Genomic DNA, 13,866 nt, shown 5'->3' on the forward strand with positions numbered 1-13,866 from the left:
GCTTTGGGAACCGGCGTGCTGGCCTTGCCCCCTTAGCACAAAAGGGGAAAGCCTCCTCATCCGCACCTGCTGGCACGGCCTCTGGCATCGTTCATCACCGCGCGTGTCACCCACGTGAAGACTCAGGGCCGCGCGGTCGGGCTGAGCGGCCCCTGGCTTGACCGCCCGCGAGAGGGGCCTCGGGAGGCAGCCTCGGGAGACTGTCTCACAAGAGCCCCGCGAGGCATCTTGCTCGTGAAGCTTGCTGGTGGGCCACTCCTTGGGCTTCTTGGTATGCGCCGCTTGCTGGGCCGAAGGCAGACAACGCTGGGTACCCCCAATCCCATGGGCCCGACATCAGTGATTGTTGAGAGTTGATTACTTAATGCTAGCACTGCAGTTTGGACAGTGTCAATGACCGTGGTCATGGTGTCCTGTTTCTCATTGATGGCAGAGACATCATTTTGAAGCAACAACAAGTCCTCTTTCAGTTCATTTGTTTCATCCAGATTTGCGAGCACATCTGCGTTCATGGCTAGCAGATCTGCTACCTCAGCCTCATCAAAACTACGCTTCGAGCGCCCCATGATAGTTGAATTTTTTATAGGAATTTTACTGCCAAATTACCTGGTAAGCCGATCGGAAATCACAACTCTATCACCGCCTTCTCAAATCGCCTCCTAAAAGCAATATTGTTTGTAAATCAACCAGGGATTTTACCTCTAGAGCAAGGTGCGCTAGAAACTTGTTGATCTCAAAGAACTGTGACTAAATGAAAGGTCTACCGCGGCCGCCCGTACCAACTATCACGTCGCCTGTGCCGAGCTTGTCGCCGCATCCAAACAAGGGAGAGGGGGTGGGAAATCTAAAGCTCCTCCAGAGACTCAAGCCGCCAAGGAAAGACTGAGCTCTGAATACCAATTGTCATTGCCCAGAGTTGGAATTGAAGGGGAATTTAGGATGACGAACACGAACTACGGTTGAGAATTGGGGATCGGACCCAACTGAATATACCATCGAATATGACTTATAGCTGTATGTATGCTTGTGTTTGGTGTAATAGAGAATTCTCAGGAATGATAGACGCTTACATACACACAGGGTCGGCTCTTATATAGCCTTGACAATGACTAGAAGGTAGTAAGCAGTGAAAGTAAAGATGAAACCCTACAATAACAGCAAGTGAATACGAGCGGTTAGATCTTCTTTTACTAAGCTTCTGATTGCCGTTGGATAACTGAACCTTCAAGTGTTCTTCTGAAGAATTAGACATTCAGGTTGAGTCTAACAATGGTAAGGGGAGCAGGGGCTCTCAGTTGGAGATGTTCTTAAGGCCCAGTTCTTTTTCCAAAATTTGGGGATCTCCCAAAATCCAACGCCTACCCAGCTTCTCTAGAATCTTTAAGCCCCAGATAGGATTGTAAAACAAATGAGGCTTAAAGATTTCGGGAGAAGCTGAGTAGGGGCCGGATTTGAAAATAATCCCCAGATTCTAACAAAAGAATATTAGATAGGATTGTAAAACAAATGGGCTTTAAAGATTGCGGGAGAAGGTAGAACTGGGCCTAACGTGTCACTGCATGAGCTGTCCGTCCGGGCGCCCCCCTATCCCCTCCGTGCGCCGAAGCAAGGGACGCCCCCAACCCCAATCCTGTTCGCGCGCGGCTCCACCGTCCCGGTTCCCCTTTGTGGCCGGCACCGCGGAGCATGTGCTTCCTCCTGCTCGCCGTTGCTGCCCGCCATCGTCAGCTCCTCCGTTTGCCCGAACAACAGCAACTACGAGGCCGGCGCCTCCGTCCGCCCCTATAACAGCAGCTGCGCGGCCGACACCTCCATTTGCCCCCCAACAACAGCAGGTGCGTCGATGGCGTCTCCAAGGAACTCGCCTCCTTATGCAACTCCCTGGGCGCCGAGGTAGAGGCAGGGATCTCCTGCTCAGACATCACGGAGTGGAAGGCTTAACATAATAGATTATCTGATGGGGATGAAGCTAAATCTTCTGCTGGAAAGGACTTCCCTGCTCTGAGGTGTGCTTTCTTCCTTTTCGTTTTCATTTTCTGCTTTCAGATGGTACTGCTCAGTTGGCAAATTTTGCTTCTGAACTTGCTAGGTTGGCAATTACTGAAACAGACTGCAATCGATAATTTATTGATGGAGACTGCAAAATCATGGTTATTTGCTGGAACGCATTAGACTTATAAAAATATCACTTAGAATTCACAATGAGAAGGGCTATGAGTATGACTGATATGAGAGGTATTGTCTTGTACATTGAAGAGAAAGAAAATATATAAGGTTGAGCAGTGAGTCATTGCCAGGTGGGAGTGTAGTTCCAAGAGTAATTACGGCTCTTCGTCATGTTTATCTATTTATCATAAATTTCAGAATAGTATTACATTTTAATTGGTCCAATGTGCTCCAGCAAATGATTAAAATTGTGCTGTATCCTTCAGTGGATTGTTGATTTTTGCGATGTGCTCGGGAATGCCAACCAATTGTAGAATCAGAGCCAGTTTTGCTTTTCTTTTATCTGATCACTTTCCTAGAACTTCTGTATATTTTATAATTGTGTGTTTGTGTCTCACCATTGTAACCTGGTTCCTCTATAATGCACTGTTGTTTGTGATTTCAAATGTAAACTAGAGCATGGAATGTTGAATAAATTTAGTTCCTGCTACTCCCTTGTACCAGCCTAGAGATTCTTGGTTACATATTATGGGGTAAAATAATATTAATTAAATGAATCACAGTGTGCAATGATTTTAGAATGTTTTTTTTATGTAGCAGCCTAAATTTCTTCATGACTTATTATCAACTTTTTCATGCACTGGACATGACATGAATGTTCATGTCCTGTGAGAGAAATGGTAAAACAAGAATGAAGAGTGCTTTTATCTCCAGATAGTCTGTTTAGCCTCTTTAGTGGGCATCTTTGAAGTTTGAACAACACATCTATGTTAGTTTAGTTTATACTATTTCTTAACTCCATTTTGTATGTAACCTGATGTTATTTTTCAAGGATGGATTGAACTGAATACTGCTAATATTTTCAGTATGTCAGAGATTCAGAATGCTCGCTGTATCATGGATTTACTGCCAGAGATGTTGAATGCTTTAGACCGTGGAAACAGAGAGGTACAAGAAAATTCCATCAACCTGCTTTTAATTCAACCTTCACAAAAATATGGACCACTTATCTTTAGAAAGTTGCAACCAACAGTTGAACATGGTATCCTGATTTGTCACTTTATGGTTTATAAAAGATAATCCATATTTTATTTGCGAAATTTGTCCTTGTTGTGATCACATAGAAATATGGACCAGTTTTAGTTTCAGATATAACCTTGTTGTGATCGCATAGAACTGATTGTACTTGAAAATATGCTTTTGTACTACCACACCACAGAATTTCCCTCAGCCTGCAGCTTTTTAACATGAATAGTGTTATCTGGTATCTTTTCTAATTTTTAATAGTGCAGAGTGTAAACTAATCATTCTTCTCTTAAAATTATGTTCATATTCTATATATATGCACAGGTCTCAATACATTTCTATTTATTTTATGATCTTATTTAATCTAATGATTGATGTGCGGTTTCAAGAGTTTTGCCATGCATCCCCCGTGGTTGTGACTCCACTTCATTAACACACTGAATTTACTAAAGATAAATGCAGTAGAGAAATAAATATTTGAGCTCAGAATGTTACACACATATCTTCATCAGGTTTCAGCATCTCTATTGTTGTTTTTAGGCTGATTAGCTTTGAACCGTATGTTTCCTTTGAAATATTTACAAGTCCATAGCTCTTTATTATTTGTAGAATTGGAGGCGCTTTCTTTAGTTTTCTGCTTCTTCCCACAAATTAAGTAATTCCTTTTCATATTTATCGATACAACCAAGTGGTGAGCTGGTATCTTTTTTTTTCTTGTAACTTCTGTAAGTTGAAGGTGATATTGACTGAAAGAATCTTCAGTGTGTTGCCCCCTTATTGTTGTAACACACGATCTTAGATTTCTTGATTATAAATATTTAGCAGTCATGTGGATGCACAACTGAGCTATATTTTTTTTATTGCGGGAAAACTGAGCTATATTGTTTTCATCTAAATTTTTAGTATTATATGCATCCAACTTGGCTTTTAGAGAAGTTGAGAAGATATGAACATGCAACTTTGGCTACTGTAGGTAATGGTGACAGCAAATAGAAACTATGTGTTGTTATGGTAGTTACGTGTTTATCGAGAGCAAGATTTTCCAATATGCCTATCTGGGAATTAATACCTTGCATAAATATATTCAAGTCTTCAGGATTATTCTACTTATGTAATGAAATTTATGTGCCACTTTTAGCTGGCCAAGATATTTGAGGCCAAGAAGTTGAAGATAGTTCCTAGTTGCCTTGCCATACGCTGTGTTTGTCATCCTCACTGGCGAACTGATCATAATATCATCCCACCAGCGTCCGTCAATGTATGTTTGCGTTGTCGCTACTTAACTCTTGCTGAAGAGGTGTACTTGTGTCTGAACTTTGTTGTGCTGATGATTTGTGATGACATGGATGTGCTGAATAATGTGTGTCATTCACATGCCTGTTTAGATGATCGCGGGTTCCTCTCTTCAATTGGCTCTGTCTTGGCGAGAAGATTTGATGGCAGCTTACTGATTTGACGACAAACAGCCTACTTCAGAGCTCTATGCATATGGACTCATGTAGCTCAGAAGAAAATTTGTTCATTTTGGAACTTCGTGAGTTATTTCCCTATCCATTTTTTCGTTCCTCATCGTTGACACATATGAAGCCTCGGCTGGTTGATTCGTACGTTGTTCAGAGTTTTAGATGTTTGTTTTTATAGCCTGCAGCTTCCACAGGTATTCATTTAACCTCCCATGACAAATATGACGAATTGAAACATTCTCATTGTGCTGTATGGAGGTTGGTCATTTATTCTTTTTTTAGGCTCTATTTGCCGCCCAGCCTCTGAAATGTCTATGTTCATAGGTATCCAGCTACACCTGGAGACACTAGGATCAGGGAAAACTACGCTACAATCATCCTTAAATCTTCCCACCAAAGTGGTAAAATGGTCGAACTCGTTGGTGTTTTTTCTTTGAGATGGAAATTACTGCATTTTATTATTCAGAAATTTTGGCACACTCCTAGAGCACCAAGCCAAGGGTGGCAGACCTGATCATGGGCAGCCCGGCCCGAAAAATGGGCCAGGTTGGGCTCCATTTCGCTGCCTGAAAGTCCATTCTAGCCGGGCTCAGGCTTTAGTTCTGCGGCACTTCGGGCCGGGCTTACACGTGCGCGTTCTGAAAACAACATTTGAGCTGGGCTTTTGGGCTTGTTTTCAGGCCAGCTTGGGCTTGAGGAAAGGGGCAACTTTGGGCTTCGGTGCTGGCTCGGGCTTGTAGTTCGAGGTTCAGGCTTTTTTAAGCCCAACTCAAAACCCGGCCCGACATATGATCAGGTTTACGCGGGGTACATGTAACCATATTTTACAAATTTTATTATTTCTACGACCTTCCTTAGCTAAAATATGTGCTATGAGGGTAGCACACTGAGCGTGTGGTTACCGAAGTGAAAGTCCCAAGCAGGGTTGTAGAGAACCATGTCGAGTTTGACGAGAGTTGGATTTTCACGCTCGTTGCTCCATGTAAACTTCCTATTCTGAAGGTGGATTTCCTTCAGAGAGCAATTAGAGAGAGAGTGCTCCCTAAGAGATCCACTATCCGAAGATTTAGGTTGAGGTTGTTTCCTACCGGCCTCTTGGTAAATGAGGTTAAAGTCACCCATAACCAGCCATATACTGTCACTTGTTAACCTATTATTATACCTTTTCTCTAGTCCCATGAAATTCTCAAACTCAAAGATGGATGCATATGTTGTGTAAATTTTTGCTAAATGGTATCAATAAATAGCGTATCAGCTCCATAAATTTGACATCACAATAATTATATCAGAAATTACTTAATTTGGTGAACTTATTTTATAGGTTGTTCAAAAAGTAGGTGCCAGAAAATTAGCAACATGCTTGATTAAGTAGATCATAATCTAACTTATGAAATGCATCCATACTAAAAGTGAGCAATCCCTATCTTTGAACTTGCCGACATAAGGGTACCGTGAAAAAAACACTTCGTCTTGTCCGCTCCCGCGAGGGGGGGGGGGGGACCCTAGATCGAGTGGTCGCCCGCCTCCCTCCCCGTCGGAGTGCGTAGTCGGGGAAACCCCACTCGGCGTAGGCGGCGGGGGGCTCTCTTCCTTCTCGTTGGCCCCCTGCAACGTGGGATGCGGTGGCCACCCGAGGGCGCGACACTTGACAGGGCTTGGCGGCACGGCTGGTCGTGCCAGCGGCGCGGGCAGCCGTGGTTGCTGCGGAGGCTGCGTGGATCCGGCTAGGCGTGGGGCGGCGGGGACGGCGAGCGGCTAGTGCGAAGGTTCGTGGCGGCGGCGGCTATCACGCCGCGGTAGGGTGCAGGGGGCCGAGGGCACCAATGGCGGGGTCGTGCGCGTGCACGCTTAGGCCGGCCCCTGGCTTGGGGTGGCTGGTTGCTTCCGGCCGTGTTCATGGCGGCCGGTGCGCTAGCCGATCCGGTGGTAGCGTGCCCAGCAGATTCAACGCCTGGAGTTCGGCGGGCGGCGTGGGATGGGCAGTGGCCTGGTGTGGCTGCTGCTCTGGCCGTGGATGTATCCACGATAGCTTGGCAGGTCGGATGCGGCGGCGGCTGACATGTTTCGGCGTTGGTTCGTCCGTAGGCGGCGTGCGTACCTTCGATTCCTCTCCCCGTTGTCCATGCGCCACTTCCTTCGAAGGGCTGGACTTCTCCCAGCTGCGGTTCATCGCTCGTCTCGCGCCCGACAGCACGACCGAGCTCGTCCCGTGCCCGGCAGCAGGACCGTGCTCGTCTTGCGCCCAGTAGCAGGACCACGCTCGTCTCGCACCCGACGACAGGACGGGCCGATGGAGGCCAGTTTGGCCGGCCTATTGGGTCTCGGCGTTGGGGGCAGCTCAGGGGTGCTAAAGGCGGGGCCTTTCCACTCATCTCTTTGGGTGGGGTGGCGCTGGGTGGGGTGGCGCTGGGTGGCGAGTGAGGTGGCGTCAAGGTCTTGGATGCCGGGGCGACGGCCCTGGTGGTGGTGTCGCGGTGCTCATGGGCAAAGCCCGTGCCTTGGTGCTGCCTGGTGACCATGATCGTGTGGGCGGCATGGTCGCCGGGGTGTGGCGTTCGGTGGCGATGAGTATTGGGCCGGGGTAAAAACCTGTTCTATCTTCGGACGGACTGGCGGCGGCGAAACTCGTTCCCTTCTTGAAGGCGTCGTCGCAGTCTTCATTGCCCGTCGTGTTGCTCTAGGGGAAACTCTGACCCTCGGGTCGGGCGGTGGCGGCGCTCCGGTGTCGTATCCTTTCTGAAGGCACCGCCTTGGAGCCTACGGGTCGTCATATGCGGCTTCATCTCTTTGCGGTGGCGTGTTCACGGTCGAGGACCCGACTGCTCTTGTAGTGCTTAGAGTGGTGTTGCTGCGCTCAGTGCATATGTGTCTTGCCTTGGGTGTGTGCGAGTGTTGTGATGGCGTGCAATTTTTCCCGGGTTGTTGTTGGTCGATACTTTATAGATAAAGCGGGGCGAGAGCCTTTTTCGGTAACTTGCCGACATGGTTTTGCTATGCCAAGGCTAACACCATATTTTCCAATTTAGGTATCGGGGTATGGCATTTTGGGGTAAATTCATAGTTGAGGATTTAGTTTGTAGTTTTAGGGAAAATCGTTTGCTTGGATAAATATAATGGGGTTTGAATAATACTCGGTTTTCACTTGATGTTTCATTATTTGCCTGATGTTCTTAGTTGGCAATGATTATTTCAAAGGGTAAGGAGGCATGCACCGGTTTGAAATGGCACCATCCAGTTATGCGAGTGAGAAGGGTCTCTTTTCTTTTTCTGGACACAGTGCAATAGGAGATCGTCATATATTTTTTTCTTTTTCTGGACACAGTGCAAATAGGAGAGTGCTCCTCTTTGCACATTTGTGAGAACCATTACAGGTTATCATAAAACATGCGGTTATGTGAAAAACAAATCGGGGTTTCTTTCTTGATATTTAAGTCAATTCAACGGTGGGATATGACTACCATAATCATCACAATCTGTTATAGCGGCCTAGTACATTCCTTGCGTTATGCGTACATGTTTGACCGATGCTCGTTAGGAGCGGCAGGCCGGGGAGCAACCTGAAAGGAAAGCCAAACGAAAAGGCAGACGCTTGTGTGTGTCATCTCATTATTACAGGATTCAGCTCGTTGACGTAAACCAGGTCCTCATTTTACTCCAAGACCTTTTCGTTTTCGGTTCCATGGAGGCGGACGCCGAATCAATTTCTTAAACCGGAGGGGGTACGTTCATGGCGGCCCTCAACCCCACTGAAACACACCGCCATCACCCAATCAAACCGCTCAATCACCCCCACAACACGCCAGCCCCTAATCAACCGCTCGTGAGCCATCATGCACACTGGACGCCCGAGAGACCCCGAGAGCGTTCGGTGCAACGACGCACCAACTCACTCACCACTTCATCCATCCTTTGACGCCAAGATAAAACGATGGAACAAAGACGGAGCAGCGCCCACTCAGTGACTGCCGGTAAGACCCAGAGCAGGCGCAGCAGCCAGCAGATCAGATGTGCCCCACCCGACAACGGTCACCACCGCAGCCAGGCAAGCGGTCCGTCGACCTTCCGTTCCATTACCACCCCCCGGGATAGAAAGGCTGGCTGGAAAGCGAAGGGGCGAACGAACAGCAGGATGATTGCGCTACGCACCACGGCTCTGGCCGTCGCACTCGCAGCCCGCAACGCAACGACAGCACGGCCCGCCGGTCAACCATGCGCACTAGCGCCGATCGAGCCGGTCCAACGAGCTTCGCCCTCGCCATCATCGCGCGCCCACCCATCGGTCGTCGCCGGTCTCACCCGTCGCGGTTGGACGTGGATCCTCTAACTTTGCAATCCCTGCCATACCCTGCCTTTGAGTCACTGACAGGTGGGCCTCATGCTTTGTGAGACCCGTGTGTCAGTGACTCAAAGGTAGGCTTGGCCATGGCAGGGGATCCTCGTCCGTCGCGGTTGAGGTGAGCAGTGAGAGCCAGTGACCTTCTCCGCGGCGGAAACTACCGGCACTAGGCTAGGCTAGGCCAGGCGGCTTGCCTCCGAAGCGAGCGAGCGAGCGGCCGGCGAACATGCGAGTGGCGACCTCTGGGCCAGTGCTCACAGGCGTCTCTCTTCGGGGTCGGGTCGGGTCAGGTCAGGTGCCCACATCATGCGGTACTTGAAACTCAAGTGCGACGGACGGACGGACAACAGTAAGGCCAACTCCACCGCGCGCCCCTATCCTGTCCGCCCCCGTCCGTTTGGGGTAAAAGGGACAAAAGAGACGGTCCAGCGTGCGGGCGCAAACGAACTTTGTGTCCACTTTGTGTCCGCTTTCGACCCATCCCCGGCCCAAACTTGCGCTGGTTTTGGGGTGAAACGGACAGCGCGCGGACGGGCGGGACGCGCGCGCTTGTCCTCCCCTGGCCCGCCTGTCGGTGGGAGAAACCAAAACCCCCCACGCCCATTTGGCGCCATTTGCCCCGAACCCACCCGCCTCCCTCCCGCCGCCCCCTCTCTCCTCCGTCCATGGCCGACGCCCCGCCGAGTTTCGGCGGCCTGGCCGTCGACCCGCCCGCAAAGGTGAAGAAGAAGGCGCCAAGGAAGCCGCGGTCGGAGTGCACGCCGGAGGAGATCGCCAAGTTGGACGCGGAATCGGCGAAGAGGAGGGAACGGAGAGCGGTCGTCAAGCTCAATGCCGCCGCGGCCAAGAGAGCCGCCATGCACGAGGAGCTGGAGGCCGCGCGGCGCAAGACCGCTGCCGACGAGAAGGAGGACCTCGTCAACAAAGCTCACGCCATCCTCATGCTTGGCATGGGCCATCCTGCCGGGTTCCCTGCAGCGGCCGTCGCCCCGGCGAGCACCAGCTCGTCGGTTGCGCGGCCTACGCACTGCCAGTCGCCGACGTCGCGCACCACGCCCATGTCGCCCGGCTTCCCTCCGCCAAGGCACGACGGACAGACCCGTTTCTCGGGGTCGCCGGAGGTGGGCTTGTTCGCGCCGTCCACACCGCGCCCCGCGGCCGTCATCGACCTCAACGTCACGCCCGGGTCCAGCAGCGGTGGCCGACCGTCCGTCGAGACGCTAAGAAAGCAGGCACGGGCACCGTTCACGGGCACCATGCCGGTCCCCCGTGTCTTGTTTGACGGAATGCCAACCCCAACGCCAGCGGTCGACGACCCCTTCTACAACCGGTACATGGAGGACGTGATCTTCGACGGTGGCCATGGCCGTACCTACGACCTCGATGAGACCCAAAGTCAGGATGGCCGTGCCGAGTACGTCCCCGACGAAGAGGTCGACGACCGTGCTGACTACGACCACGGTGACTCGTGGCATGAAGACGATGACATCTATGTCGAATGTGATGATGAAGAAGAAGAAAGCAATGACGTTGATATTAGTGGTGCGCCATTGTTCATCGACGAGCTCACCCAAAGAACCGAGGCACAAAAGAAGAGGAAGAGCATTCGCACGGGTTCATATACACAAGATGAGGACAAGTTGATTTGCCAAGCTTGGATGGAGATTAGCCAAGATCCGAGGACCGGCGCGCAACAAAAGGGCATTGTTTTTTGGACGAGAGTCCACAAAACATTCCATGAAAGGAAGATGTTTGAGCCCTACCAAATTACAAGCAACCGTGGCATCGGCTCTATTCAAAAAAGATGGTTGTTCATCCAACAAGAGTGCAACAAGTATTGCGCCGCATTTGAGAGCGTTGAAGCACGGCCCGTGAGTGGTCTCGGCGTTGGGGACATGGTATGGTCTCCTCTTTCTAGCTCTTTCCTTGCTACGGCCATGAGGCTTCGGCCGTGTATATGTTTGCATGTTCACTTGTTGTTGATCATGTCGTGTAGGCATTTCAATCTTTGGAGGCATTCAAGGCCCGGCACAATGACAAGCCATTTACTCTTACGCATTGTTGGACGGTCATCAACAATTGCCCCAAGTTCAAGGACCAATACCGTGAACTTCAAAGAAAGAGAGGCAAGAAGACGGCCAAGTTCGCCGGAGGTGGGGATGGCGAGGCGTTGAAGAGGCCGAGGGGCAAGAACAACTCCAAGGTGGACGACATACGTGACGCGTCATCCATGGCCTTGCATGAGACTTTGCATGGCATGATGTCCCAAAAGGATGTGAAGGACGAGAAGAAGCGGCAAAGCAAGGACGAGCAAATGAAGCAGTACCTAGACCTTCAAAGACAGAAGCTTGAGATGGAGGAGGCGGCCAAGAGGAGGAAGCTCGACATGGAGGAGGCGGCCCGGCAAAGGCAACTCGACATGGAGGAGGTGGCCCGGCAAAGGCAGTTGGACATCGAGGCCAACAACGTCAAGGCTAGGCAGAGGCAGCTCGACATCGAGGTCACCAATGCCGCCACCAAAGCGAAGGAGGTGGCCCTTGCGATCATGAGCGTGGACTTGTCGAAGATGAGCGACAAGACGAGGGCCTGGTTCGAGGCCAGGCAGAAGGAGATGCTCGACGCCGAAGGCCTGAACTAGGTCGTCCGATCGGCGTGGCCATTCTTTTTGAGGCTGGCATGGGTGCCGCCCGCCCGTCGGGGCCGCTGGCAGTGTGCCGGCGAGAAAACATTCATTTTGGAGGCCGGCTGTGTTGCCGGCCGCTGGCTGTGTTGCCGGCCGCTGGCTATGTTGCCGGCGAGGAGAACTATTTATTTTGGAGGCTGGCTGTGTTGTCGGCTGCTGGCTGATGCCGGCGATGGACGTGTAGGCCGGCGTGATGAACCGGGGCCGCTGGCCTGAACTACGGCTTGGCATTTGAAATGCTGCTTTTTAGTTTTTTAAGTGGACGCGGACATGATGGGGCTAATGGATGCGGCCGCGCGCTGCGCGCACGGCCACCGTATCTCAGGACAGGCCCGGACACGGCCCCAAACCCTACCCAAACGGACGTCCGTTTGAGGTCGCGCAGTGGAGTTGGCCTAATGTGGGCATTCTCGTGGCCAGCTCAACAAACGGTCATTTTTTTTGACCATGTCAACAAACGGTCATTGTGTGGATCGTCTACTACACTACACTATTTTATTTGCCTAAATAAGAGAAACGGGCTGCTGTTGCGAGAACATGTGCTGGTGCTGGTGCTGGTTTGGGCAAAGAGAACCAGGCCCCTCGCCGCCATGCCTTTTACTACTACAGTACTACTATTTCAATCCGCGAACAATATTTTGGGCGGAATAATCCATGACCAATCAAACAAGTCCCTGAGGGAGACAATGCCCGTGCTGACCTTTCTATTTTAATCTGTCCCCACTTGGCGAAGCAGGTTGACTTTTCAAACTGCCCGGTGGCACCACCACCCTCCCTCCCCTCTGCCCGCGGCACAAATCCCAGCTTCCTTGGGTGATTAGGACACCATCATTAGCACTGATCTAGTCCTAGATTTTGGCGTCTCGTAGTACTATACAAAAACGTGGAACAGGCTCAAACCCAGCAGCCGACGACGAATCGGAACTCTCCAGGCAGCTACTATTCGACGGTGACGCAGAGCTCATGCATGCTCTTACTTAGCTCACCATTTTTCAAACATAGAGAGATAATAAATTATAGTACAAAGCAAACGAAAAGTCTAACCCGTCGAATAGTTAAATTGCCGGCAGTTCATCTGCAACACCGAGTGAGCGAAGAGTATCTTATGCTGCACAAGACGTATCGTGTAGTAGTACCATGTTGCGGCACCAGCAGTAGCTGTCGATCTGTCAAGTGTGAACCGTGATGCTGCTTTTAAACAACATTTTACCTACGCCCACTTTCGACACGGTGATGGCTCCTGGAGCAAGTTAACAAAAGCTCCAAAGAGATGGCATGTAAACACAAAGAGATTCACTAGTTCTTAATGCAACAAGTGCGCAAAAACAAAAGTAAGTTGACACATCCTAATCGGCCAGTGAAGATGCGATGCGCCCACATCGAATGCAATACTGTATCCTGATCATCCCACACTCACATAGCCCACAAGTCACCGGCAAACCGCAACCCATCATGCGAGAGCATTTGGAGAATCTCCTGCAAATTGCCGCCAACTTTCGTGTAACTCAAGCAAAATACACTGTTTAATTCGGTAGAAAGCTCTAACAAGACGTAGTGAGCACAGATGATTCTTTCTTGGCCCTTTTTGTTGCTCGTCCGGTCGGCGTGCAAAAGTTGGCGGGAGCAAGATACTCAACAATAACTCGGGTCAGAGCAAGCAGAAAGAGGTTGGGCGATCATTGATTAGTCCGGTTCGGTGCACCAGCAAACGAAAAGAGTAAATGGAGATGGAGGGAGCAGCCATCGGCCATATGAATGCGCTGCCGGCCTCCATGTGAAAGCTCTGACCAAACGGAATTCAATTGATGCGTCTCTCACAGAGCAGTGGCGGACTGGCGGTAGGAGTATTCATAGACCATCCATCGGCTCAGATTCTGAATTTCGTTCGGACAGCACAATGCGACCGCGAACCTTCTTTTTAATCGGCACACACTCACACACCCCCACCGGATCTCTCTCGCTCATAACTCGGGCATTCAATTCCATATATGCATTCCCTGCACCTACTGCCATCACGCGTCACTAAAGTCTATTCATTCTTTAATTCCCAGACATCAAAGCGGCAACGGATTGAATTTTTGCAAATCAAATCGGATCAGGACCAGACGGCTAGCTGTGCAACGTAGTGATCGGGCAGCTGAACTCGTCACAAATTGTTCGGCCGGCAAGCAAGCAAGCAGGCAGGCAGGACA

At 50.4% G+C, this 13,866-nt stretch overlaps 1 long non-coding RNA gene across 3 annotated transcripts; it reads left to right on the forward strand.

Moving 5' to 3' along the window:
• Positions 1–1,569: 1,569 nt before the first annotated feature.
• LOC123137817 (uncharacterized) lies at positions 1,570–8,687 on the forward strand. Of its 3 annotated transcripts, XR_006468532.1 has the most exons (6): positions 1,570–2,006; positions 3,033–3,114; positions 4,331–4,450; positions 4,578–4,726; positions 4,834–4,913; positions 4,980–8,687. It is a non-coding gene; the product is annotated as an uncharacterized lncRNA (long non-coding RNA). The 3 variants fall into 3 exon arrangements; XR_006468530.1 differs by lacking the exon at positions 4,331–4,450; XR_006468531.1 differs by lacking the exon at positions 4,331–4,450 and having other exon boundaries at positions 4,850–4,913.
• Positions 8,688–13,866: the final 5,179 nt, after the last annotated feature.

The sequence above is a fragment of the Triticum aestivum genome, chromosome 6B (assembly GCF_018294505.1).
Source record: "Triticum aestivum cultivar Chinese Spring chromosome 6B, IWGSC CS RefSeq v2.1, whole genome shotgun sequence".
Taxonomy (NCBI): Eukaryota; Viridiplantae; Streptophyta; class Magnoliopsida; order Poales; family Poaceae; genus Triticum; species Triticum aestivum.